Source organism: Struthio camelus, chromosome 3, assembly GCF_040807025.1.
Source record: "Struthio camelus isolate bStrCam1 chromosome 3, bStrCam1.hap1, whole genome shotgun sequence".
Lineage (NCBI taxonomy): Eukaryota > Metazoa > Chordata > Aves > Struthioniformes > Struthionidae > Struthio > Struthio camelus.
In genome coordinates this window covers 41,945,327-41,973,059 of record NC_090944.1, presented here as the reverse complement: position 1 = coordinate 41,973,059, position 27,733 = coordinate 41,945,327, and the positions used below count along the sequence as shown (strand labels likewise).

The window sequence follows — 27,733 nt, the reverse complement described above, 5'->3', positions numbered from 1 at the left end:
GAACCACTGCCCGCGGCTGCTGCCGACTATCGCCAGCCATCAAATTGGCAGCATTTGGCATCTGCCAGTGAGAGAAGCTGCTAGATCAAGTGCTGTCGGTTGGACCGTGAGCTTGCTGAGGACTGGTGAGCACTTAGGAAGGTAAGACACTGCCTGCATGTCCAACGGCATTGCTTAACTCCCTTTGAGGTCAGAGGCGACCCAGCCCTGAGCAAAGCGCTGGATTCATACCCTTCACTTCCTTCCCTTTCCTTCTTCTCCTACACACACCACAGATGGCTCGAATCTGGGTGCAAACAAATTTTCCTATGCAGGCAGAGTGAAAAAAAAATTGCAACTCAAAATAGAAAAACGAAAAGAAAAACAAAACCAGCACAGTCACCAAAGCAAAGGTCTAACCCAGAGAAGGGAAACTGGCAGGCACTCCGTGAAACCAGCTACCAGTGACTCCACACTGTCCCTGCTGCTGCAGTTGCACACAGAAGGTGCTCAGAGAGCGTGGGTGGGATGGAGGAGGTGGGAAGAAAAGACCCAAGAGTGACAAAGCAAGTAGTTAGAGCAGGAGCTTCACTACTTGGAGTAAATCAATACGTATACCGATCATTTAAACCGCTCCTTTGAGGTTAACGACAGACAAAACATTCATTCAGCAATTTCTGATCATCTTTCAAAAGCAAGTGGTTTTAGGTGCTGCACAAAAGACAGCTCCTGACCTGAGACATTTACAGGGCTCACAGGGATGTCTAAACAACAAGTATCATTTGTGGTTTGTATTAGTGCAGCCACACCTGGCACCCCTAGCCATGAACTGAAACCCCACTGTGTTAAGGACTGTACAAAGAGGTGGAAGTGCCATGCTGTAGTCACGGAAGTAAAGACAGAAAGCAGATAGATATAGGGAAAACAAACACATTAGGTGTAAATACAGTTGGCAGAGGTCAAATGGTCACAGCTTACAGTTCACCTGGATTTTTGTAGGGCTTGCTACAAGACGGGTTTAATTAGGAGCGTGAAAGATTCAAAACTGATTGCTTGCAGGTGATTTTAGAGAGCTTCTCCAAATACGAGGGTCAGGATGGAGGAAAACCCAGGGGCTGGTGTTTGAAAATTTTAGCAGGGGGCATTTGATAAAGCCAGTTAGCAGTGGCAACCGTTTTCAATGTTAAAAGAGGGAGGAGAACAGGGTGATGGTAGGATATGAAGCGTATAAACGTGAGAGCAAGTCTCTCACACAGGATACAACAGGGAAAGGGGGAGCCTCTGGTTGACTGTAGGTAGTAGGGTGATCTGATCACAGCAGTGGGTGTGGAGAACGGTTTCTGCTGGGGGGTATTCAACAGGTGAAAGCAGAGCAGGACTGCCACTGTCAAGATGCTGCAATAATCAAGACAAAAGAGTTTGGATCCGAGCATAAAAAAGATTTTATGTAAGGTAGTATATTCTTAAATAACCCAAGGTTGTAAAACATAATATAAATGTCCCCACTGTATAATTTTAAATATGTCTTTTAAAATTTCTGTTATGTGAATCTTCCTATGAAAGAAAAAGTCTTTAAATCTCTAGTAATCCATATAGTGGGCTGCAGTTTTAGGTCCCCCTGCTTTCAATTTGGAAGGAGACAAATGACTTTGCGGTGCCTTTGAAGTGGCAATAGGTGATGCTCCAGTTTAGTTCTCAGCTAGCAAAAAAACCCCTGATTCCCCTTAAAATCCAACTTTAAATGTTCAGATTTAAAATTAAAGGAATGGCATTCTGTTCTGTTGACCGTAGCAGCCCAAAAAAGACACAGACTGTGGCTTAGGGCCACAAATTCTGCTTACTAAAACCTCACAGGGGAACACACAGCTGTGCAGCTGTGGTCATAAGCTCCTGATGCAACTAGTGCTCCACAAGCAGTTGATTGCAAAGGAAGAAATGCGCTACTGCCTTGATGAAGAAATGCGCTACTGCCTTGATGATGCAGCCTCCTGTTCCCAAGTAAGTAATTTCTATTCCAGCTGCTAAGTAGCCTTTAAAAGAGCTACAATATATATATAAAGAAAGAGTATGTCATTCTCTCTTTTCAAATTTTCCTTCTATTAGAGAAGGTGAAGGTTCTTGAATGTTGCTTAGGATTTAAAGTTTTAAATAGTAGGGGTTGTGGCCTGTGAAAATGGAGCTGGAAGATAGTTTTGGGATTTCCAGGTACAGGCTCATGAAGGTTAGAGGCGTTCTGAAAGTTAGGATGCACAGCAGCTGCTGAGCTGACCCACTGCTCCTACCACCCACCGAGAAGCACTAGTGTCAGCGCTGAGAGTTGCCAGGAGATATATATTTTGGAACCTTGGTAGCGACTCTTTCATGATATGCCACTTGCAGATGATATACAGAGCAGCACACAGTTCATCTATTTGGTGAAAATATTAACTGCCAACCTTACGTTTGATTCAATCCTCTTTTGATGCATGAGGTGGCTGGCAGGACGCTGCAGCCAAATGCTGCAAGCAGGGTCGGGGTTGGACCAGGGGGAGAGTGCAAAGCTTTCACAGCCTCACTGTAGGGTCAGGCCTGTGGGACTTTTCTGGTGCCTTCCCCTGCCCGACCAGTTGTACATCGCCTAAACCAGAGGCTGCTGGCACAAAGGATTGCAGATTTCCTAGGACACCGGCAAAATGGGTGCAATTAGGTGGTGAAAATGAGATATGGCAGTCTAAAGTTTCCAGCCTCAGCCATTGCAACAGCTCCTCTTGTAACAACGAGTTAAAAGCTTAACCTGACTGTAAAACAAGGATAATAATGTTCATTTCTCAAGAACATTATTGTGAATGCAAGTCTGGACCAGCGTAGGAAAATCAACTCTAAGCATTGCATTAATAATGATTAAGCCTGATGCTAATCCTGCCTAAATTTCCACATCACTGTCATTTTTGAGTTGAAGCAGTATTACTTCTTGGGTATTAATCTTCCATTTTTCTTGCCTCTTGGCTTGGCTTTTTCTACACCCTCTATTACAGAGCCTAAATTTAATGCATGCTAAGCAGTTGTATCCTTTATTTCTCCATTTCTTCAGCAAAATTTCTCGTCGTTACAGTGTCATTCTTTGGGAGAAAAACCATTAGGTGCACTGAAGTTCTTCAGCCGGTGGTCGAATCTGAAGTTACCTGACAACTTTAAGTAGCTTTGGATACGAGGTAGAGTCTGAGGCAGAAATACACCTTGACATCATACTTCCAATAAGAGTGAAATCTCAGCAGAGGAAAGAATTTAGCCCTCTAAGTTGGAAAGTACTGTACATTTTACTAGGAATGATACAATTGGATATTCTTTGAAGTCCTTGCGTTGTAGGAGTATAGGTGAATGACAGATAAGAAATGTTGAGGTGTTGTTTTCTCTTCTGCCTCACTTGGCAAAGCCTTTTCACCAGCACTAAGGTGCTACCTCTCTCCATGTAAATACAAAAATGTCTTCATCATAGATTAGTCATAAGGGAAGAAGTGAAGTCAGAGTAGAGTATGCCAGCACACCTGAAATAGCATAGTAATATAGGGGAGAAAAACAATAAATATCAACTGAATAATCATCTTATCATCTAGGCATACTTGGAGGCTCGGACGCTTTCTAGGTAAAATACTGAGTTAAATTTCTCCACATAATAAGTGCAGCTTGCAACTCCTCAGTATTTTTGACAGCATATTTTACAAAGTGTAGGGATCTTCAGTTGACCTGTGCTTGAAGAGAATTGGGGTATGCTGTTTTACTATCACCCTGTTTTTTTTTCCCAGCAGTTGTTACTTGCTTTGGTTAGATTAGACTCTTGCTAACATCTAGAAGGGCAATTTTGCATCTTGAACCAGGAAGATCGACAGGGCATCCCAGGCAGTGAACTCCACAGCGGCCCTGCTCCTCAGCAGGCATCACGCTGGGGTGCTTCAAAGCCCCCTCCCTGCTAGATGAGCAAAGGAGTGACTGCATAACCGTGTTGAGTGTTATGAAAACAAGACTGGAAGGGATTGCCTGCGCCCCAGTCCAGGCCCTCACTACAGCAAGCCCTTTGTGTACTCATCAAGCTCTGTTTTAAAAGGCAGTTACATCCTCTGCTACTAGCAACAAGCTTTGAGGCAACACTCCCTTCAGAGTTAAAAATAGTCTTTCCCACGTACATATATAACAAGGAGTCAACAGAAATATAGCAAGAGCCAAAGGCTTCCCAGTGGCCTGGCTGCATTGCTGCAGGGAGGCTTATACTCCCTCTGAAGAGAGCCTTTCAGCCCCTGGAGAAGTTATCTCCATGGTTTGCAGGAAATATATTAACATATAAGACCCTCTACAGCTGCTCATGGTTATTTAAAATCACTGCAGGGCTCCTGTGGTTCAGGGGTGCAGTCTTACAGGGTGCTCTTTGCTTGCTGTTGCTTCACAGGGACCTACATTGCTCTCGGATTGTAGACGATAAAGAAGATCCTGTCAGACAATCTTGTCTGCATGGCTTTCATTTCTAGATGATAAGGAATAGCCTCAGCTCACCGGGTAGGAACTGTGCTCAGGTTTCCTGGAAACTTTTTCACGGCAGAAAAGTAGAAAAATGCTCATAGAACCCTCCAACAGCAAGGAAAACGAGGTACTGCTGTAGGGGAGAAGGCCTGGATCAGCCTCCCTAGCCCAAGATGCTCTTCCAGTGGGTCTCAGAAGAGGTGAGTGAACCAGGACTTTGTGACTATTTTGTGGTATGTATTAAAGTATCTTCCCTCCTTTTTGTTCAAGTGCCTGCTTCCCAAAAGGAGGAAGGAGCAATCAGAATGCTGCGGATTAGGCCATTAAAGCCTGTCCATAACACCTATGCTGCCTTTGTGATTCACGTATGTGGAGGATGTGAAATTTAGGAATATATCCTTTATTTGGATGAACCTCATTGGGAACAAGCCAACAAAATTCGTAGGATTTGTTCCATGAAGCAATGCGTGAGGGTTTGTGTAATCTGAGCCCAGAAGCACGGGCGACTCCACTGTCTGCCCTCTCTCATTCTTCTTGCCACAGTAATGATTTCCTGGACTCAGCTGAGAGGGAAGAAAGCCCTTACCTAGCTGCTGTCCATCCAGCCTCCTCATTCACTTCACTTGCTGAGGATTTGTTTAAACTGATGATTAACTTTCGCTTTACCACAGCAGTGCATCTGGTGTGCCTTTTTATATCTGATAGTCATCGACTGGTTATTCATACTGACATTTTTCCAGAGGTTATGCCTAAACAAAAAATCCAGACCTGTGATTCAGCAGGAGACTGTAGGCAGCTAACTTGCCTGGAGCTTCCCTACATGGCCAGGGCCCTGCCTTGCCTCCCCTCTATCCCCTTCCTTCTCTGCAAGGACCTTCTCTCACAGCCTCTTCCCTCTCTCCTGCTTGCCGTTCCCTCTGTCCTCACTCATTATAAATCTGGCAGATTTATATGAGGATGCACATTATCTGAGAACTTATTTTACACATGAAGAGGTGTGCACTATCCCAGATGAGAGCTAGAATTATGAAAACATAGTGTAGTAATCTGAGTTATTGATGGTGAAATACCAGCTATCACTGACCAAACCCCAAACCTAATCCAGCTGCCCGCTGAACAAATGCAGTCCAAATGACTCCAGAAACACTAAGATCTATTAATTCAGCCCAACACAAGCTCCAGCTTGCTCCTCTGAGGGGGTAAGGAAGGCATCTCCAGCTTCCAGGAAAGCGAATCAGCTTGTCTTGCTGCATCCTCCCTAACAGCCAGATTCCTGTGCTAGCAAAGCCAGCATGAATTCTGCCACTCATCTTCTCAGCGAAGTCCTGGATTTGATCCCATTTTCTCAGAAACAGATTTTTGAAAGAAATATTCAGCTTTGAATCTGTTTTACCCTGAGATTCAGGATGGCAAAATCACAGTTTTGAGTGTTTGATTAGTACCTTGGAAACAGTTTCTCTCATCTTTTTTTGGCTTCTTGAAACACATATACCCTGTTGCACTGGAATCCATAAAAATAATTATAATATTTACACTATAATGTTAATACATAATATGTTGGGACTAGACTTCAGTAATGCTCTCTTTTACTTTGCCTACTTTTTACACAATCTCATATGACACGAGCTACAAATGTGATGGCCAGGCAGTCAGTTACGTGTGCTGGGTTAATCTGTTGCTGGCAGCAAGGAAAGTTATACGTAGCATAAGTGAATGCAGCACAAATGAGGGATGGAAGACAGCCTTGTCCCGTCCTGCCTTTCCTCCTTCATTTTATATCAGTTTTAGGCTGCAGCAGTTTTCTTTTTAGCACTCCTCTTGCTTTCTCAGCCTCAATAGTTTGCTCTGTACGACAGCAACTGATTGCCTGAATTATGCTTGAGAGACCAGAGGTCAGAAGCCTTGTAGGTTTACTTGAGAGCCCTGTAGGGTAATTCAGAGTGAAGGATGAGTCAAAAAGGAGAGGAAACAACTCTCTGTAACCTGAGTGGTGGTGAGCTGAGATTAAGTTCTACAGGGCCATAGACCAAATTGCAACTTTTGAGCGGATGGCACATTTTATTGTTTGGGGGATATGCAGTGGAATGGACCAGCTAAACTTTTACTGCAACCTCAGGAGAAAAACATATGTAATTTTTGTGTCAGAAAGACACACAAACCCCAACAGGGTGCCTGGTAGATCCATGGAGAAATAACTTTAGAACTAGAAACTCCCTCTTGGAGAAAGTATTTGTCATCCACCGGCCCCGAGGCGTTTTACAGGCTCAAAATACGCCCTTTTCATTTTCTGCAAGGAGGAATAGTGACAAGAGACACTGCATGAGGCACTCAGGCAAGACCCAGAGAATCAGGGAGCCCGGTCCCCCCGTCCGCGCTCCCACCACCCTCGGGGGATCCTGATGTGGGTCCAGAAATCACAGCACTGCCAGCAGCACCTTCTCTTCAGGCTAAATGAACCACACCAGCTCTGGCCTTGCACATGTGTTTCATCTTGGTGAAAGCACTGTCAAATATAAATGTATCTCCAAAGCATTAAAAAAAAAATCATATAAGCATCTTTTCGTTCTGTCTGTATGAACAGGAGTAGGCATATGCTGCATGTATTAACATATTCTTTGCTCTTCTCTCCCGCAAAGTGAATTCTTTTTTATTTCAGATGCTAGCTGCGTTGTCATTTATTGTGACCTAAGGTCTTACCTTAAAATGTTGGCAACTAAACCATTAAAGCAACTGTCTTGCTATATCAATTTCATTTAGACTTTCTAAGAGAAATGAAATCTTTCTCCCTCACATCATTTTTCTCGCTCCCCACCCCACTTCCGATGCAGGAGAGGCTTCGTTCTCATGCTTAGGGGATTTCTCTTTTCCTTAAATTGCATGCACACTCTATTTCCTCCATATCATTAAAATCATATCATTCTTGCTGCAGATTTTTTCAGCCAAATTTATACTAGCTGCCTCATGGTCTGGAAATATTACCTGTATTTTATTCGCTTCATTTGTGCTATGTAAGGGAAGGATTCTTTTTTTGAATATTTTGATTTTTTAAAAAAAATATTTAATTAATTTGGAAAATTTATCCTTTTGTTTGGCCTCTTGCTAGGCTGACTTTCTTCACAAAATATATCTTCTTATTCTCTACTTGTTTTTTTTTTTTTAAAGAAGACATTGTTGGGCTGCCCTTTGGTACTGCTACCATTTATGACTTTCTCTAAAATGATTTAAAACAGTACTGTGCTACCTCACCTTTACTACAAATAAAGCTTGAAGCACTTGACTTCAAGAGAGCCAGCAAGTAAGCAGAGAGACTGCAGAGGGTAGCAGTGAGAACGATCAGAGGACCAGAAAACTTGATGAAAAAGACCAAATGAAGAGAAGCTGTTTGCTGTGCACAGAAAGAGAATGAGGGAAGACAATATTCAAATGTGGAATAAAATGTTTTGGAGGAAAGGGGAAAGATTTTCTCTGTATCTGCACAGCAGAGAAGAGAAGAGTGAGTGAGATTAAATGTAGAAAGAGAATTCAGACTGGACATAAAAAGAAAACCTTAGCAGCAAATCTTAAGATACGGTGAAGTGCTGGAGGTTCTGGGAGGCCCTTACTGGATATCATCAAAAACAAACATTTTGGCAAATGTCCGAGAGTCACGATAAAGATGCAGTTGATCCTGCCTCAAAGCAGGGGTGCATGATCCTTTGAGATTCTTCTGAGACCTTTTTTTTTATGATTCAGTGTTCTTGCTTACGATGAAAACTCAGAAGGCAAATTAAGTTGAAACGTTGGATCCAGGTTATAAAGAACACAAAAGCAACAAAATCCCAGCATGAAGACATACTCGCTCTATAAATCTGGGTGACTCGAATCGGGAGTGAATGATTTAAAAAATAAAAGCAGCTAAAGGTAGCAGATAAACCTGTACAATGTCCTTATAACCGTAGCTGTATGAGGATAAGATAGTGGCCAATTTTATCCCTTTGTATCTTCATCGCAGTAAAGATAGTCGATTACACATCTTACACCTAAAACCCATGCGGGTTATGTTGAAGGCCTGGCCTAAGCGAATCAAAGGCTACAGAATTTGACTGTGCAGTCTTTAAAAAAGTCCTTTACATTGGGTGTCTTCACAGAAAGCTATGCCAAAAATTACACTGAAGATCTCAAGTATTTTTGAATCGAGCATGCCCAGCATACAGATAAGCCGATTTCTGTTTCCTGCTCCAAGCACTAAACTGATTGCAGAGCCAATCTGTGATCTGCAAACGAGGCCTAGTTTTCTTCTGCAAGCTCATAAGCACCAATATGACAAGTTTTGCCCATCCAGGTCTGTTGACAGCTCTCAAAGTTTAGACAATTGCAAATTAGGACCTGAGACTTTTCTTAATTACATGAGCAGGCTCTGGAATGGCGTAAGTCTGAACAAAATGAATAGGTTCTGCATAAATAGGGTGGGTTTTTTTTTTAAGATACCAGTGAAGAAACAGTCTCCACTTTGTATTTTCTTAGCTGTGTTGATTTGGCAGCTATAGCAGGAGAAGCTTATTTTTGTCGCTAAAATAAGATCCAAGTGAACTCTTTCAGGGAGCACATCACAGACTAAAGCAATTTCATAGTCACTTTTCAGACTAAAATGGCAGCTGAAATAGAAAGGCACACATTTATGTTAATGGTAAGAGAAAGCTGGGAGATAAGTGAGTGAGATTTCAGAGGAGTGTTTAGTTAAGGAAGCGCTAAGGAAAGCCAAGGACGCTTAGTTTCCTTAACGGCGAAAGGAAAAGCCACCATCAGTTCTGTAGAAGTGGTGTAAAATTAAGGCACAACGAAAAGGAAGGAAGGTATCATGGAGCATTATTTGAAGTTTCAGTCGAGTAGCAAAATGGAGGAGACCAGGACAGAGCCAGGGTAGCAAATGACTCACAGACTCGTGGTCGCGATCACCAGAAGCAGCCTAGGGCTCGGAGCCTGCAGCCCCGGGGCTACGACCCAGGCCGCAGGAGCTGGAGCCTGGGGGGGTTTTCTTTTCTAAGTTCGATGTGAGCATGCAATATTGTGGCAGAGAACAACATATTTCTTAAGCTAGCTGTGGAGTTTCCTAACATTGCAGGCACTTTCAAAAAGTCGTTTTAGCCAAGTTTCCCAGCTTTCTTTCAAACTTCCTCTGAGTTTCAGGTCTGCTGGGAGTTCAAAGAGAAATGTGCCTTCCTTCATTAAATTATACTCACATATCCTCTCCAGTTTCCTCTCAGGGGAACAAAAGGTGGCTTTCAGCCTCACCACAGCTGTCTCCACCCCTCCCTAAATAGTCTTGCAAGGCAGAAAAAATAGCCACAAGTTTTCTCACACACGCACAGCCAAAACAGAGTTCAGGCACAAATAAGCATAGTACTCCAAACTCTGAATATCCAGTCCAACCACAGGGTGCCATTACTTCCTGATACAACTGGACCTTGAGTCGTCCACAAAGATTACTGTGTCATACGGTTACTGTGTTGTACCAAAAGGACAAGAGCAGTATTTCACCTTCTATAACTCATCAAAAGTCAGGGAGAAGTATACCATATTTCTGGAAATAGCAAGATCTCTACCTCACTTTCCTTTCCCAGGGCACATGGGAAACAAAAGGTAATTGTGTACTGACCAGGATAGGGTATGGGGAATTTCTGTGCTTCTTGATGGGTGTCATTGTGGGCACGTGGTTTCTGCAAGCCTGGGAATCCTGCACGATTCCCGAGTGGGTGATTTCTATTAACTAAGACCTTGGAAACGCCAGAGGGAGTCTCCTTTCTCAGTACTTTATTGTAGACCCTGGTATCTCCTTCCGTTAACTCTTGGAGACTGAAAATACAGGACAAAGTCAGGTTGGGAAGAGTAGGAAAAAAATCTAATCAGTGTTCCCGCTACATGTTGCCTTTGCTATATGGGTGCTCATATATCTTGTTTCTCTGATGATTAAAAACCATCTACTACAGTACAGCCTAAAAATACAGCTTTCAGGTACTCTTGGGCTAATACTGACTTTGATTTTCAGCTTTATTTCTCTCTCACTAGGATCTATCACTTTTGTCTACAGGAGAGAGTGTTGTTGAAAAAACATCACAGTTCTCTATTACTTCTGTTATTCTACTTCCTGCTAAAATTATTGGGAAAGTCACCACATCGTACAGTGAGATGTAACATATGTGGGTTTTTTATTGGCATGCACAGGATGCGGATGAACCCCAAAGTACTTTTACTGATACAGTGTACTCAATGAAAATCTTCACCTTTTCCCGAATTTTCTTTTTCAGATCATCTTAAGGTTCAGTGCTGGCTGCTTTACCTTCTGCCCTGCTGCAACCTGTTTTTCTACTGATCCCAAAATATTTCTCCTTCTCCTGGCACTCCTTCTGCCCTTTGGCATCAAGTGCAAACATCCCAGGGGCGTTGGGGGGATCCAAATGCTGTAGTAGGCTCCCCAATGTGGTGATGTGGCCTCATCATGATGAGGCAGCTGATCGTGAGCAAGGACAAGAGCACAGTCCCACTGCTCACGGGCTACCTAGGGGTGCAGAGTGGCCTTCGTAGCCGCTTGACATTTTTCCTGGTGTTAAATCTGCAGGTACGTCCCAAGAGCCCTCTGGGGAGCTGTGTAGGAGCCAAGGAGCCCCATGGCCAGGAGTAGCCCTTTGGTGACCTCGACAGGCACCACCAGCCTTGTGGGTGCCCAGGCCACTGCAAAGTCCTGCCGCTCGTCTTCAGCAGCCACCGAAGGTGGCATATGCAGCACTCAAGGAGCCAGAAAATAATGGAGTCATTCCCTACCTCATTTCCCTACATACATTTCCATTTTAGAAAGCAACAGGGTCCCTGCAACAGGGTCTTTCTAATGCCAGCAGCATTGCTCAGGGAGCCACATTCCGCTTCGTTGTCTGTGCTTACTTTGTCTTTTTAGAAATGCTTTGCGGATAACGCACCTTGGAGTTTATATCTCCGCTGTGGTAAATATTTCCTTCCATTTAAACCCAGGCCTCAGCTGCATGAATTGTTTTATGCTCTGGCTGGAGAGTTTCCTTTCCTAGACTTTACCTCTGAGGTTTCATCAGCACAGCACTATCTTTGTCATCGACGTCACTCCTTAAATATATTTATAAATTCATTTCCTTGGTGGCCCATCTTCCTACTATGATACACCATCATGGAAAAAGGTAAATGCCCCACTAAAATCTTGATGGCTTATATATCACGTTTCCTAATCTAGTTTTTCTCTCTGCCATAAAGATGATCGTATTACTTTGACATACCTATTCTGCAAAAATGCTCTTACCCATATATGCCTACAAACCAGATATATTTTCATTAGTACACTTCCTAACACTGAAATTAGATCAACAGATTATTAGGAATGTGGGCTCACGCAGGTTGTGTTTACAGATTGTAATCTGAGATTTCTGTCCTCCAAAAGGGATACAGTGCTCAACGGCTAACAAAAATAGGATAACTTTTGGGTGCACAGTGTATTCAGTCAATTCCTTCAGCCATCCAGGCTATATTCCACCTGCAATCGCTGTGTCTCCTCTATCTAAAATTCATATGATCTTGCTATTATTTAATGTCTGTAGTATGGAATTAGAAATATATATATAAATAGCTACCTGAAGGCACTGTTGGTCACTGTTTCTCCAAATCTGCAAGTTTCATCAGTCCCAATCAAGTTCCTACACACATTCCCACAAAGGTAAAGACAAATTTTGTTTTGGGGACTCTTGACTGGAGTCCCAGTCACAAAGAGAAAGAGAGGAACCCAGTGAGCTAGTTCAGGATCTACAAGAAATTGTTGAATGGTTCAAAGCTGCAGGAGGAGTTAGCCTGTTCTGTGCCAATGGAAACACGGGAAGATAAGCTGCCTCGGCGTGTTACCTGTGCATTTTTTTCTAAGATAACGGTTTAATGCAAGTCACTGCAAGCTCTGAGCTGGCGTCACACCCAGCAAATATGTTTGAGAGGTGTCTCAGCGAGTCAGCTCCTAAGAGCAGAAGCCAAGGAGCGCCGTGGGACCAGGGGATGCAGCAGCATCGCAGCGAGCTGCCTCTGCAGGGCAAAACGCTGTTGCGCTGCCTTGCCTTGCCTGAGCAGCCCTCGCTCTGGGCGTGCAGAGCCCTTCCCAGCCGTGGCCGAATACGGAGGACAGCCAGTAAGAGGACTCTTGCAAGGCAGCCTACTGCTTATAGGAGTGTGTGTTTGTTTGCTTGCTTTCCGAAAAGGAATTGTACTGTCCTTACATAGATTTGATTTTTTTCCAAGGCTATAAATTCAATTATTCAGTAGCATTATCCAGCTGACAGCCAGCAGAAGGGACATATTAAGAGCGTATTTTCTGAATGAGAAGCAGAAGTAGATTTACTGTTTCTTCATCTTCACGCTGCGCTATTTTTTCTCAGCTGTTTGATGCAGCATGAACATTCCTCAGCCTGGCCTTCCTACCTTCGTGTTGCTGGTGCCGTCTCTGTAATCCTCTCTTCCTCTAACAAGCATCGCAGCAGAAATTAAATGTTTTCCTTTAGATGATGATTTTCTTTCATATTATCTTTCCAGACCCTGTGTTTTGGCCAGTTTCTGGTTAGGCAGTTGCAGTAAACGTGTTGTCAAGCACAGACACTATATTGTTGATATAACAGAAAAAAGTGAAACCGTATTTCACAGCAGCTAAAATCTCCTTGGAGTTACATCTGTGAACTAAACCGATTTTCCTGAAGAAAGAATCAGCCCTTGATAACACTATTTGCTATGAATGCCAGACTTAGGAGCAACTGAGAAACTATTCATCTGTAATATAACACAAGAACAACCGTAAACCACTTATTTTACATTCAGTTTTGTGAAACTGGTGTTTCCTCGCACCTTTCTCCCTGTGCATGACAGTGCACTTTGTCGAAATACTGTTGAAGAAAAGAGGGAGCCTGGTAGGGACCAGATCAGTGAAGGACATGAAAAGGGTGTAAACACAGTAAAGATTCATAAATACAAATCTCTACCTAGTAGACTAAGTAAAAATTGTGTTTTTGATGATTCTCCTCAGACATTTCAACTTTATGTCCAGGCTTTTCTAATACAGTAATAGTAAATCTCCAGTCTACATCATACTTCTGCCTTATGCCTCTTTCGCACCCAGAGTTTTTGTACTGCTCAAGGACCTGCCCAGAGACAAACTTAAGTATCAAAGCAATCAATCACTTCCAGCCCCGCAATGAGTCAGCCTCACTAAATATTTTAGGTATTTGCTCTTCTCATGTTGCAAGGCTTGCTGATGTTCCTAAGAGATTTTAAAATACCCACGGACTATCAATGAGACCTGGCTCCTGTGTCTTTTTGTTTGTTTTTATGGGCCTTCTGAATGATTTGGACCTTTCAGATAGGAAGGAGGTCTAAACAGCTTTACAAATCTGTGCCATTTCTGCTCGTGTCCAGTTCATCTGCAACAGCGAGATGGACAGGGCTGGATACACAGTCCTGCTTCCTTCAAACTGGGAGACTGAAGCAAGCACGAGCTGGGAGTCTTACTCCCCATTTTTGTATCAGGCAAAACTGTCTAGCCTGGGCTTCTACTTTTAGGGATTTTTTCCACTAAAAGTGTGATTAGAAAAAAAAAATTGCTTCTGTTGGAAAGGGATAACTGGAAGATGTGAGCAAAAGCATAGTTTCCGTAATTTTCTTCCTGTGTACCTTTTTGGCTGGAATATAAAGCAAAGATTTTTCAGAAGATGCATTCTGACTTGAGGAGGGAAGAACCAACTCACCTTTTTTTACAGTCTGTGCAACAAACGGTGTTTCTCTCTCTGCCTCTCACAGAAACCTTCACAGGACATCTCTCGGGTCCAAGCTAGTCCCTGCTCAATTTTTTGGCTTAAAACAAACAAACAAACAAAAAGCACAGACAATGCCCTCAGAGATGCCACTTGTCAAAGCAGCTATTTTCCATTCTATAGACAATTCTTTTCAGCAGCCCGCAGCCTGAATGTGGTGGCCATTCAGAGGTGACACAGGTTGGCGAGGAAGGGAAAAGGCAGTTCTTCCCCCTCTGTGAAAAGCTGTTGGCTAGAAGAGCCAAAGCACCTGCGAAGCTGCTATCAGCAGCAATGCAGCACCAGCCACCATGGCCAACAGGTAGCTGGGGCAGCCGAGAAGCAAGAGTGCAATGCGGGAGCAAAGAACGAGGAACCGGCAGCGGGAGCAACCGTAAGCAAATTCACATCTGACAAAATCTGCAAAATTTCTGCATTTGTGAAATATCTGAGCTTGCTTTATTTACAGGAAAAGCTCTGGGAAATGGCAATGTAGGGAAGCTGGGACTGGGAATATTGGTGTCAGGAAAACCTGCCTGGAATCAGTGCTCTAGCCCTCTACGTAAGTGTATTTCAGGAGAGGAAAAAATAATCGATCTCCACTTGGATTTGACTTTTCTTTTGCTTCTCTTACAGCACTTCAGGTAGGAAAACTATTTACAATGTCTATTTGCTTGTAGGTCTCAATCGCACTTTTACCGCTCATCAGGTAGTTGCTTATATAAGCAGTTGCTAGGGAATAGAAAATGAATTGTCTTCAGCTCAGTATGTGAAAAATCAGAAGTCTGCTTCCTTGCTGCTGCATTGGAAGGTCTGTAGCAAAGGCAAGCATACATGATAGGAGAGAATGAGCTTTAAGGCATCTGAGCAAGAGGCATTGCTATGGGCTGGTGGTGAAAAGCTGATTCTTTCACTGTCCTCCTCCTCCCAGCAAAGCAAAAAAAACAACCAAAAAAAAGATTTTTAAACTGGAACTGCTTGAAGAGGGGTTTTGTTTCTTCCAAATACACTTTTTACCTTTTTAAAGAAATATCAGCACCTGAAAGTTTGAAGCTTGCTGGTAGCAACCGTACCCACACGCCTCAAAAGATGTTGAAGAGGGGCTCTCTGCTTTGTCTTCTCCTGGGCTCAGGCTCCTCCTCCATGCACTCTCCCTCCTTTGCTGCGATGCCAGAGCAACAAGTTTGCCAGGGTGCTTTTTTGGCAATACTGTCCTTCCAAGGCTTGGTGAGGAGAGCAGAGGCAGGAGGCAGCCAAGCAGTGACTCCCACAAGGCACTGGCTACACAGTGCCAAAGAATTTTTTCCGTGTTTCTGGCCAAAGTGCTTTGGCTTTGACTCTTCGATCTTTGGACAAACAAATATAAATTTTCCATTGAAGGCCAACGCCATTTTTTTGTGAAAAATAAGAAAACTTGAGATTTAACTTAAAAAGAGTTTCAACAGAGATTCCTTAACCAGCCACCATGAAGGATGGAGGGTGCAAAAACGGATGCTCAGCCCTAGCAGCACCTTCTGCTTTTCTTTCAGGCAATCAGGTGATGCAGTGGGTTCGCAGAGGTGCATTGCAGCTAGCTGTACTGAATCCACACAGTCCCCTTAGCTGAAGAGCGAAGGAGGAGCTTCCAGTTCAAGGTTTTATTTCTGAAAAATGAAACATTGCCTTTCAAATCATTTATTCTCGTCTTTCCTGTGTGTTTTCTTTCTTTATGTGATTCGCGTTCAGCAGCAATATTCTGCTCACTGTAATTTATGGGTAAACTTGCCCTCTCTAAGAAGGAAACCTCTGCAGTAGTGATATATGTCCACATTGGTCTTTTTATTGCTTTTTCAGTGTGTACAGCTTGCAAAAACCTTGGCTGCTCAGCATTTTTTTCCACTTTAATATCTGCAAGATCTTGGTCTTGACTTTTTTTTTTCATGTGCAGTAACTTGAGAAGTGAGCAGGCACTGTTTCCTAAATCCAGATAAAGTGGATGTGCAATAATTACCGGCTGTGCAGCATCCTGGGGTGGTCCCCACACATGCCCCTACCTAATATAACTAAGCATGCCCCAGGTCTGATTGTGACTGGCCACCGTATTTGTCCACAGTGACCACTAAAATTTCAATTAAAAAAAACGACTGTGATTTATTTTTAAATATGTGGAGATAACCTGCAAGATACACGTGCACAGAAGGCACCTCTGTAGCTGCCTCTGTGCACGCATGACTGTCTAGGTGGCCCTTGCACACCCACCCTGCTGAACCTCAGCGCTGAATGTCTTTCAGAAAGCACTTTTAGTGGCCAGCCAGCCTCTCCGTAAGCCTGTCCTACACCTGGTCCTGCTCCAGGCAGGTACCGTGTGCTTCTTCTAGGGGCAATGCATCAACTCTCCGATTACTTTGTAAAGGTTATTTCAAGCACGTCTGAATTACTTCTGTAAGTCTCCCAGGTACCACGTAAAATATTATTTCCTTTTTTTTTTTTGAATTTGGCAACTTATTAAACAACAATAGTTAGAAAAAGAAAATAGCATCTAATGTTGTACCGCATGGTGTGCATTCAGGCTGAAAAGTAAAAAAAAAAGAAAAAAAATTGCCATACAGAAATTCTCCTGCAAAGCAAAGTACTCCTAAAAAAGCATTTTTGTGCTGGAGGAACATTAAATAACTCTGAAAAGATTAAAAACAACATATGGTATTTTTCCCTTCTTCTTCCCCTCCCCCCAGTACTAGTACAAGCAAACAAGTAATTCAGCTTTTTATGATTTGGCATTAGTGGGTGCCAGTTATCACTGTTCAGTTGCCATCACACAGCTCCTTAACAGATTGCAGGACAGCTACAATTAATTAGGAGGAGTGCTTACTGCTGGCACTGCAATCTCAGCTCCCCACTGCTGAGGGGGGGCGGGCGGTCACCAATCGATGGGGACGGCTGGGCTGCTGGAGCCTGGCAGGCTCTCTAGGATCCTTAACCCAGATTTTGTACAAACCCGCCGCCTCTAGCACCACATAATGATCAGGTCGTCCACCGTGGAGCAGGGTGGGGGCATGCCGTGGAGTGCAGGAGGGAGCTGCAGATGAAGAGCTTAACAAAAGGCAAGAGCCCATTAAGTGTATTAGCTCTCACCTAAATGCAAAGCTAAGATAGGGAAGTTCAAGTATCTCCCTGGCACTGCTGCCCAGGACTCATCCTGCCCATTCACAGAGCAATCCAGTAGCTCTCGAGAGGCGAGCTACAGGCCTGGAGGGGACCGAACAGGGAGCCGTGCGCACTCGTGCCCCACAAGATCTCTTTTTATCAAGCTGTATCTTAGTAAAAAGCTGGGGACCCTTACTTTAGCTGTAGGAAAAGCTTTTAAGCTGATGCCTTATTATCAGGAATAGAATGTATTTTATGGACTCCAAATGTTTTTAGATCCCAGATACACCTGAAAAATTAAACTCAATTGTCAGAGTACGCAGAAAGCAAGCAGATTATGACAACCTCCCTTATAGTGCTGACCTTGAAGAGGAAAAGGCTTGCGCAGTTTTAATCACATTTTATTTAATAAAATAAATCCCTCTATTTATGTGTTTACGCAGCAGGAAATGCTGAACATCTACATTATTTCAAGTAGAAAAAAGATGACTTTTCCCATAATTGTTGATTCTTCTGTTGTATCTATTCTCCTTATTCATCCTGAATGAAGAGTTAAGCTCTTCATCATAATTTTAGTACCTTATTCCTATGATGTTATCCGCATAGTTTCCAGTGACAGATTTAAAAGGAAAAATATATAATCCAGCTAAACTCCAAATGATACACAGTAATGTAAAATGTTTTACTTGCAGGTAAAAACATTGGCTGCTGTATATTCTACTTACTAATATGTACTTACTAATAGTACTTAATACTTCTGTGTTAGCCTATTCATCTATCTCTTTCAAAAGGCCTGCAAAGTAGGAAAAGACTATTATCCTTGCAGATTCTGAATTAGGCAGTGAAAGGGGATTATGTGATTATTTGACTCAACTGAAGCTATACAGTAAATTGCAGCAGAATTAGAAGGAAGATTCAAAAACCAATACCTATAATCCACTGCTCCTACAGTCTTTTTTCCCCTCAATTATGAGGATATCTTTTCTTTCTTATATTTTCCATCCAATATACTTTTTTTTTTTTGTAGTGCTTACTTTCATGTTCAAGAAAACTGAGCTGAACTGCAAGCAATTCCAGAAAAAAGTAAAACATTCAATAGTCAAACCGGAAATTAGGAAAGGGGTCCCAGTTTATCTACGTGGATAAGTCCTCACGGAGGATTTTAGCCTGACACCACTATCTGGCAAATGTTTAAAATTAATGACAAAAAAGCAGCACTGTAAATCATAGAAGGATATAACAGGCATATTCGGTATAATATTGAAGATGTTTCTGGCAAAACATACTTTATGATGTACTTTCTAATGGATGTTGTGTTCTTAAAATCAAATAAAATAGTATAACTTAAATTACATTTGTTTTCCAATGAGAAAAATGATAGTTGAAAAAAATGTAAGCTCTAACATGGTTACTTAGACATCTCATAATTCCGATCATTTTGAAAATGCTTTTGATTTTCAGATCTTGTGACAGCGTTTTTTGACAACAAACTTTGAAGCCTCTCCAGTTCTTTGTTTTTCTGAGGTGATATAACCCAGGATGCTACAGCACCGGGGCAGATCAAAAGGTGTAGGAGAAGCTGGACAAGCACAGGTGAAGGATGCAGAGGAGAACGAGGGGAAATGCAGGGTCTTTCGTAAGTATGGGAAATTTGGAAAGTCTTCCGGAATATTAATCAAAGTATGGCCTTTGAAATTATTTTAAATTATTATTATTTGTTAATGAAATATCTTGTCAGTGTGGCCAGTTGAAACCCAATCATATGGGCACAGCTGCCGTGCGTGCAGGTGGCTGGTGGGATCTGGCTGAGCGAGGCAAGCGAGGTCGGGCACAGAACAGACGTAGCTGTCGTTAAGCCCTTTCTGCTTGAATTTTTTTTAGCTGAGCGCCGCGGCTGCCGCGCCACCTGCCGGCCGCGCCCGCACCGCGCCGCTCCGCGCAGGGAGCCCCCGCGCCGCCGCCGCTCCCAGCCGCAGCGTGGGAAAGCCGCTCGCCCTGCAGGCGCCTATGCCCAGGCAGCGCCAGTGCTTTACCACCGCTCGCTAAAAGAAAGTACATAAATGTATATATAAAAGAAACACATAAAAGGAGGTCTGGTGTGGTCCTGTATTTTTTTTTAATCCCAGGTGTTAAAAGTGCATGATGGCTATTTGTAGTATTTTTTTTTTTTTAAGAGTAGAAAATTGCCTCGTAGCAGTGGTGATCGAACGTACAAGTTTCACCTGTAAAATGCCAATTCTAGAATGATGTTCGCATGTCTGGAGGTTTTTCATACCACCTATGACATACCCTGACCAGTAGGTCCAACATATTAATAAGCTTCATCAAGCGATGCACCATTTGCCAAAGAACCTGCCTTTTTGAAGTTCTCCTGGCATCTAACTTTGTTTCTAGTTCTTCTGAAAAGGACAGTCTTTGCATGGAAGCAGAAGCCAAATATAGTGAGCCCAAGCGCTGTAGCTTTTTAACATGATCATCAGAAGGATAACTTTTTTTTTTACCAAAATGCATGACTTAGGAGTGAAATTCCTTGCCCTCATATCTGAGAGAGGCTGAGAGTGCAGGATAGGATGGCCATCTGAGTAGACAATGAGAAAATCAGGACTGTGGAAACTGGATTTTTTGTTAAAAAAGAAAAACTTATAAGCCCTACTCATTGGGCTAGAAAACCCTTTCCTTTCCAAACGGCCTTTCTGGACATTGGCTGCTGTGGGCCGGGGGAGGCAGGTACCACTGATGAAACAGGGATGTTGGCTGCTACTGCATTAGATGGCCTGGAAGTAGTGCTTGGACAGTCATGACCGCAAACCTGAGACCTAGGTTATTATCTTTTTATTTTTATTTTTTGAAGAACCTGGAGGAGAGACATTTTTTCCTTTTGATGAGGCTTTATAAACAACTTAGCACAACACACCTTTCTGCAGGACCCGAAACCTCCCTTCACAGTCCTCTGCGACATGGGAATAATGCATGACTACATTTTTATATAAGTAGTCAGGAAAATGGCTAGTGCAAGTTTTTTGCCAAGTGTTTAATATTAAAGAGGAGAAATTGCAATTATTAGTCAAAAGGGAAGCATGTTCTTAGTGTGAGAACATTTGGACCAAAACAAAATGTCAAATATTTTCTGATCAGCTGCATTCTCAGCGTGGTGTACCTCCTACTCTCTCAGCAAGACCAGTGTTACCTACTGAGAGTGAATCCAACCTACAGCTCTGTGGCTCTGCCGAGCACTGCTGGTACCATGGGGGAATTGTGGCCCAGGCATGGGAAGAGCCAGCTCCCATGGACAGCTTCAAGATAGGGGCAAGGAGGGAGCCCGTGCTTCAGCCAGAGCCCAGGGGTAACGAGTGTGATTTTTGGGTGCCTGAAAGCCTAGCCAGCTTGGAAGGAAAAAAAAAAGTTGGTGAATATAAGTGAAGTGAACACTTGCAGGCAAAGTGTAGGGGCAAACCCAAGGCTTAGAAATCCACCTATTTCTAACCATGGGTGTTCATTGCCACCCCTGGAGAACACCAGGGCTCACAAGCCCATGGCAGCTCCAGGCCTTGCTGGCATTTCTTGGCGCCTGAGGCATCTGGCTCCTATGGAGCAGCACCAGAAGAGATTATGGGCAGTAGGAAAGGCCACCCTACAGAAGCAATGTCATATAGACCAAACGAGGTGCATGCACTGACTTATATGTTTATGTAAATACAAGCCAGGCCTTGGCAATTGATAGCATATACAGGATTTTAAACGTATTTTCCCAGAATTGTTTCTTCTGATGTATGAAATGTGAACCAATCAAAAATGTTTGCAAGTTCTCAGGCTCGCAGAGGGAAATGGAGAGGAGGCTGCAGGTGGAGGTCTTGCTCCCATGGCCAGTACAGTTGCCACAGCTTATCCGAGTTTTGCTCTCCCCAGCCCTTTGCACAGGGAGATACGGCCATTTGTTAACTAGAGAGCTAGTTAGGGTCACTGTAGGGAGTCACTGTATTTTATTTAGCCACTTGCATCCATGAAACACAGGCCAGCACTATAATGAATGTGTTCAGCTCTGAGTGAATTATACAGCTAAAATTGCATGTTTTGCAAATTTGTACTGGACACACACAGCATTATGTTTTTCTCACAGATTCTTAGCTGAAAATATCACACAAATATTTTCAAATGCATTATGACAGACCCCTCAAATCAGTCCTCACAGGTGAAATTCTAGGAACCCCTGCATTCTTCACTACTGATATGAGAAAGAAAATAATGACAAGGATTTTAAAACAATCATTAGACCCTAAACACGCTCAAAGAGGTTTTCTTTAAAATGTTAAGTCCTCACCTGCACAAAGTGTTACTGCTGAAGAAAGTGAAGCATGAGGAAACAGTAACCTGGGAAAAAAAAATTCTGGTAGCTCCAAGCAACAGGAAAGTGAGGCTTATAAAAACAACTGTTTCATAATCAGAATTATAGTGTGTGATAACACAGTGTAGTCTCCAGCAAGGGAAACCAAGAAGATGTTTTCATACAAAGATACTTGGCCTATTAAGTTAATTGAGATGGTCACGATGAAGCCAGATGATGTCCCAAGAAAGAAAAAATACAACAGCTTTTCCTCATTATTATACCTATGTTCCTCCCACTGACTAGCCACTTGGATGCTGCAACCACTGCATATTTTGTTAATTATAATTATTTCATTGTAACTGCGTGTTCCCCCTGATCATAACTACCTTTGTCTCTTGCTTTCATTTCAGATGCTAAGTTTTAAGAGGCAGCAGTATTCTGGCAGTTCTATGATCCAGTGCAGGAAAAGAAAAGCACCTACGCCCTGGGTCAGATAAGGGAACAGGAGCTCCCATGAGGGGAGGTGGGCGCGTGGCAGCTGCTGGGAGGTGGAGGCTCCCCGTGCAGCTGCAGCCCCTCACAGGCATCCGACGCAGGCTGGCAGCTCCAGCTGGCATACTGCAGAAATGCAATCCGGCGAGCAGTGCTGGAACCTGAGCTGCAAGGGCTTGCGATTTGCCAGGACTGGGCAACAAAAGTGTTCTGAATTTGGAGGATTCCTGGAAGATGGGGTTTGGTGGCCTATATAGTGACCCTGTCATGCAGGTGCATTAAATTGCGAGCTCTCCAAAGGCAGTGGCGGGAAGGTGTTTCTGCAGGACCTTATCCCCCTGGGCCTTGTGGGGAGCCTTTGCTGATTTACAGCGGGCACCTCGCCTGCAGCTCATCACAGGGAGAAAGATTTCATGGGGCTGTTAAAATGAAGGGTCTTGCCTAGTCCGTGTCCTTCTTGCCCCCAGCTCAAGCATTTGAAGTGCTTAATGTTTCCTCCTATGTTTCTGAAGAGAAGAGCCCAAACCACAAGCTCGGGAATATTCAGATCTCAACTTTGGTTCAGACTTATCTCCTTTTACCAACATCTGTTTTAATCTTTAATGAGGTAGATTGTACCTTAGTGTGTGATTTGGAAGAGAACCAAGAAAAACATGGTTTTGATTTTCAGTTCCTTTAAACACCAGACAGTCAAGAAACATCATCCTGCCAGCTAATTGAAATCAGACTGCAGGTTGCTGCTAATCTGGGACTAGGAGTTACATGTCGTATGATGGCCCCATATCACCAATATGATACCACAGTATAACAAACAGAAAAAGAAAAATCCCTGAGGTACTAGTGCCAGAATACCACTAATGGAAACTTTCTCTAGCCAAGGCCTTAAGCACCTTGCAAGCCATTTTGAGGTCAAGTCCTCATACGAGCAGCCTGGAGCTTTTGGACCCCACATCTGATGGGAAGGGCATGTCTCCACGCCACTGCAGGAGTGACTTTGTTTACTTCTAGCAACATCTGAGCTGGCTTTAAATGAGCTGCCTCTGAGACCAGTAGCTGTCCTTCCACAGCTGCACGAAGCTTCGTGTGAGTTTATTCACCTATCCAAAAATTGAAGTGTTTACTGTGTAAATACATCTCAAGGTCAGACAACTGGGAAACATAAATTTATTCTTCTGTATGACTACCATCTACTGTGTTAAACACATTAGGCTCTTATTTTTAAAAATCTTGGTTTTCTTTCTTGCTCAGAGGTTGCCATGGTATTGTGACAATCAAAAGAAATAAGACATTTCATTATGATAATTAATGCAATGAACTAGTGAATTCCACATGACTTGTAAATGTCATTCTTGGGGCCCACAGCCTGTTATCTCTGTTTTTTCTTTTTCTTCTTCTTTCTTTTTCTTTTTCTTTTTCTCGTTCTTTTTCTCTTTTTCTTTAATGCTTTTGTCAACACACTTGTAGGGTTAAATTGAAAACTTTCCACGGTTTAGAAGCACTTTGGCTAGCAGGTGAGATAGATAGCTGTTGTAGAGCTGATGAGTCCCTGGGGAGCCGTTAACACTGGAAGAATAATTTTAAATTGAAATCTGAGATGAATATGGTCTAGCTGAAGACTAAACAAATTGGAACCCATATCACCTTATTCTTAGAAAAAGAAAATATTCTGACCATGATGTTCAGGATTCACTAATGTATATGTGGCAGGAATCTATAAAAAACTGCAGCAGAATCTAGATTAGTAAAAATGGACAGGTGAAGACATTAGCTGTCCATTCAGGGAGAAGCAAAACAAGACAGAGGTAAAAGAGTAATAATGCTTCTACTGTGGTGAAAGATAAATATTCAGAAGAAGACCTTGGTAGGGGTGAAGACAGAGGAAGGCTGGTCAGGGATCGGGGTATTTCTAGACTTTATTGGCTTTCTTAACCACATTATTTGGAAGGTGATGTTTAGCCTACAGACAAATGTATAATGCTGTGATGGGTTCATCTCAGCTTGAAAGCACGCTGTAATTCTATAAACAGTACAATTTGTTTCTATTTTTTCTTTCTCTCTTTCTGACCACAGTTGATGCTGCCTCAATTTCCTCTTTGGGTTATTATTTAGATTAATCTCTTCAAATAGTTCTCCTGAAGAGCACAAGCCTACCTACTGTTACCTCTGTATCAGTGTGACAGATATGCAAAGGAATATATAGACATGCAAATGTAAAATTATAGAATTTTATAAGTATATTTTTTTCCTTTAATCATTTTAGCCCAACTTGATCTCCTAAGCCTGTCTAGTAACATCAGATTAATCATTTTTCAATTTTCCATGAAAGAAAGGCCAAGAAACATTTGATTGTAATTGTAAGTTTAAATAAGCTGTATACTATATTTTACAAGAAACTATATCTATGATCTTGCGCAGAAGAAAACACGCATTGCATGACAGTATCACCAGAAAGAAAGCTGCAATATTTGTGATGTCCTTGGCCCACCAAAGGATGGATGCTGTTGGAGTCAAGTGATGGTGTCTCCAGCTCCAGGTTCTTGTTGCTGCTTTCCAGTCCTTGCTGGTGATAGGTGCCTTGCCATTTGGAGCATTTCCGGTGGCAGGCTGGTTCGCAGAGAGGAGAGTTTATGGGTCGAGTGTGTGAGCCAGCAGAGAAGAGGCTGAGGAAGTCTGAAAATGTCCAGGCAAAATAAGTAAGCCAAAGGATCTCTGTGTGGAAGAGAAAATGCAATGCAGTGTGTGGGTGAACAGTAGGAGAATGAAGTAGCTGCATAAACATTACTGAAAAGCTTCAGATTGGCACAGAAAGGGATGTGAGGCCGCTTAGGTACCTGAAGACCAAGTCACTAGTGATAACTGTGCCAGAGGTCTCAGCCCCATTGCAACCACTGGACACCTAGAGATCAGTTCAACAGTTCACTTAGCAGGTGACTGAGATGCTCGTGGTGTTTGACTTGACCACCTGCTGCTCCCCCAAAAGGCACAGATCGCCCTTGCCAGCCCTGTAGGGAAGTGTGTGCTACCCAATGGCACTGCAAATGGCACAAGACGCCTTGTTTTCAGCAACTGAGTTAAACTCTTCAAAACCTAGCAGGGCAGCATAAGGGATGGTTCAGTTTGCCTGTGGTAGACAGCTGGGGCTCAGTTAAGTCGGCCCAACACAGACAACTAATGCTATTTTAGTGACTATGGGCTATCCCACGTGCCCTTTTATCGGGCACATGTGAGATGTGCCAGCTCTCTGCAGATCTTGGGTGTCCGTGGTGCCCACGGTATCTCAGACAACATGGACATTCAGGCAGCTGGATTTCATCCCTCACAGCTGCTCTACTGACTGCATTGACCCAAGCTCTCTCAGTTATACTCAGAGCTTAAAGATCTATAGATATATAGACACTTAGCTTCGAATTTCTCAGTCATGAACTGAACAGCACTACAAGTGTTTAGCAATGACCTAACCTGGTGCTTATGGTAAAGTCTCCTTAGAGCCACCTATGTCCACATAAGGCAAAAGACAAGGTTTTATTAAATTTTATCAAGTGTTTGAGGAAGATTTATATTGGCTGGATTGGATAGGCGTTTGTTTTGAAAAATTTCTTGCCAACAAGCAACCTATGTTAAAAAAACAACTGAGCAACAACTGAGACTATAACAAGCCCTATAGCTTTCACTGCCCTGAAATATCAGACGTTTTCTTTTTTTTAAAATATTTGACAGAGGCCTAGCAAAGGAGAAATATCGGTAAAAAAATTACTACTTATTGCTTTTATTATTAGAGGAGCTGGCTGGAAAAATTCACCAAATTAAATTGGATCCTAAACAGTACAGCAATTTTCAGTGTATTTTCTCAGTTCTTGGAGCGGTTCTAATTATTGCTTCAGAGACAGCTCCTAGGGACCAAAATCTATTGCCTAAATCAGGCAAACACAAACTCAATCTCTGAAAATTTACAACCTGACTAAAATCCTAATCCAGCAAAACATTTACTCACTTGCTTTACAGTAAGTGTATAAATAGCTAGAGGCTCTTAAAAGCATGCTCCAATAGATGAGTTGAGTAAGTATAAAATATGCTTGATGCTTTCTGATTTTTGCCAGAATTTCCATAAATTGAATAGACAGAGATCTTGGGCACATGAGAGCTAAAAATCCAAGCAGTCCTTTTATACATACATACACACATACAAATACATACACACACACACACACACACACACACACACACACACACACACACATATACATATACATATATTTATCTATACATATATTTATCTATATGCATGTGTGTGTTTGTGTGTGTGTATAAAATTACAAAGCCTGCACAAATGCTAGGAATCTTAGTCAGTCTTGTGAACAGGAAAGGTCACTCAACTGTGTGAATCCTGAGAATTTGCTCTGGGGAGAGAGTTTGGAACTGTCAGCCAATATAGCTGTCCAAGTATGGGAAAGTAATTCTGGAGTATTTTTTTAAAGAGGGATGAGCCTGAATAGCCAGCCACAGAGCCAAACTCCTCCAAGTGTAGCAGAGCTTGAAACTTGAGTTATAAACTGATTTCTTCATAGAGAAACAGCCATCCATCTTCTAGAAGGACAGACAGAAAGGTCCAGTCACAATACTGGGTAAGGGCCATCTCTCAGTTTTTAAACCTCCAATAAGGTCATCCATTAAAATAGTTGCCAGAACTATGCTACTGGCTTCACTTCACTGGCATTTTTGTAACTGACTCAAAAGGTTAGAGGGGTGAGGTGAATGTTAGCTGTTTCAGCTCTCATCTGGGCGACCTATCATTCACCTCCCCTCGTGTCAATGTGTACACGAGTTTTCCTCCATGTTGGATGACCCTTTCAAGTCCTAAGTGAAATTCAGACCAATTTCACAAAATTACAAATCAAAAGCACAGATCTCTTAGCTCTTCCTATCGGAGAGTTCTGCCTAAGCTTGACCCAAGCTGATGGTGTTTGCAGCACACGTTAGTGAACCGTGATCACAGGAGCCTCCGCTTACCCACCCCTACCCAGTGACAACTGTAGAGCCGAGGTGAGAGTCACAGTGGGGGGATGAAGGGACAGAAACACATAACCACCTTCAGAAGGGGGCTGCAGATATAAGAAGGCTAGGAAAAAAACCCTCAGTGATCTGAGGGAGTGCAGGAGGAGTGAGTTAGTGCTGTGCTTGGTGGAGGTACCTTGCTCCCTTAGCAGTGTCAGCTGAAGCCCATTCACACTGGCCAATACAAGAAGGGAAATTGGTAAGGGGTACTCAGCTTGCATTTTAACTTTACTTGATATTTAATACCTTGGGGGAGTTACATGACGAGGGGTAACCACTGTAGTTCAAACATGTGCAGGATTAATTCCTTTACAGGATTCTTTGTTCTATTTTCTTCATGCCTTTGGTTTCCAGTTCCTCAAGATGCGGTGGTTGCCCTTGGCAACATTCTCAGGATTCTTCCCAAAATTTACGGAGACAAAATGGCTCATCTGAGGACAAGCCAGCTTGGTCATTA

General features: G+C 42.8%; 1 long non-coding RNA gene across 2 annotated transcripts; it reads left to right on the top strand.

Moving 5' to 3' along the window:
* Window positions 1-26,406, top strand: LOC138066711 (uncharacterized). 2 transcript variants are annotated; one of them, XR_011140113.1, is made up of 4 exons: window positions 1-141; window positions 4,400-4,670; window positions 18,870-19,044; window positions 22,143-26,406. It is a non-coding gene; the product is annotated as an uncharacterized lncRNA (long non-coding RNA). The 2 variants fall into 2 exon arrangements; XR_011140112.1 differs by lacking the exons at window positions 1-141; window positions 4,400-4,670 and adding an exon at window positions 11,762-15,919.
* The last annotated feature ends 1,327 nt before the right edge of the window (window positions 26,407-27,733 follow it).